Here is a 1358-nt window from a genome sequence, read left to right on the forward strand (position 1 = left end):
TTTTTTTTTTTTTTTTTTTGAGACAGAGTCTCACCCTGTCGCCCAGGCTGGAGTGCAGTGGCACAATCTTGGCTCACTGCAACCTCCACCTCTCAGGTTCCAGCGATTCTCCTGCCCCAGTCTCCCGGGTAGCTGGGATTACAGGCACGCGCCACCACCCCGGCTTATTTTGGTATTTTTAGTAGAGACGGGGTTTCACTATATTGGCCAGGCTGGTCTCGAACTCCTGAGCTCAGGTGATGCACCCGCCTAGGCCTCCCAACGTGATGGGATTACAGGCGTGAGGTAAACTTTTATATATAAGGTAGGCAGCATAGAGAGGAAGAAATCTAGACTCAGAGAAGTAACTCACTCAAGGTCACACAGAACTAGGTCCAGACTATTCCAAAATGTATGCTTTCCAAACACCAGGCCTCGAAGTCTCCAAAATCAGCACGTTTATTTACCAAACCATCACGCAGTGCCTACAGTGTGCCAGGCACTGAATACGAGGCAGTGGACCAAACAGAGGGTCTCCTGCCCTGGTGGAGTTTACCTACCAGGCAGACAACAGCCACGGAGGCAGGCAGGGGAAGGAGGCCCAATGCATTCTAAGCTGCGCTGCGGGTTGGAGCTCTCCAGCTCTCATATGGGAGTGAGTCATTCATATGGGCACTGCCCCCCACCAGAAATGGAAATGGGCTTTTGGGCAGGGTCAAGGTAAACGGAGTTAGTAGAGGGAAGGACTGCTTCTCTTTCTGAAGTAGGGGTCTTCCCTCAAAAGGGAAAACTTCCGAGTGTTAAAAACCATTCCAAACAAGCCCCTGGTCCCTGGGTAAAGAGGTGGGCGTGGAGGGAGAAACTGAGGTGTGCGGCGAACCCCTCCAGCAGGGAGCACTCCGTAGCTGGAGGCACAGCGGAGGGGGGAGCGTCGGACAACAGGGAGCTCAGCCCGCACGACACCCACTTAGGACTTGGGGAAGCTCGGCCCGCACGACACCCACCTGCGCCGCGGGAGCCCGAGCAAGGCCCCGCCCCCTCCCCCAGCGGCGCGGGCACTGAATGGGCAGCTCCCGATCCAGCCATCCCCGCCACCCCTCCCCCGGCCTCGGGCTCCCAGCGCCGCTGCCGTCACAGGGCGGGGAGCTGCGGGGCTACGAAGCAAACAAGCCCGGAGCGCCAGCCGGGTCCCCGGGGCAGAGGGGCGCTGCCCTCCCCCATCCGAGAAACGGGAGGGAGGCGCAGCCCGTCCAGGACCTGCCCCGCCCGGCCCAGGTTCGGCCCGGGTGCCCGCGCCGGCGGGTGGGCGCGGACCTTTCTGCTCTCTGGGCCGCGCGGGCCAGGGCGCGAGCCCCCCGGGGTCCTTGCTTCGACTTTAC

General features: G+C 60.5%; 1 protein-coding gene across 3 annotated transcripts in view; it reads right to left on the reverse strand.

Annotated features, from left to right (window-relative positions):
- Window positions 1-1358, reverse strand: part of SGSM2 (small G protein signaling modulator 2) — a 43817-nt gene that overhangs the window by 42214 nt on the left and 245 nt on the right. The gene's annotated exons all lie outside the window — the stretch shown is intronic.

Source organism: Nomascus leucogenys, chromosome 19, assembly GCF_006542625.1.
Source record: "Nomascus leucogenys isolate Asia chromosome 19, Asia_NLE_v1, whole genome shotgun sequence".
NCBI lineage: Eukaryota > Metazoa > Chordata > Mammalia > Primates > Hylobatidae > Nomascus > Nomascus leucogenys.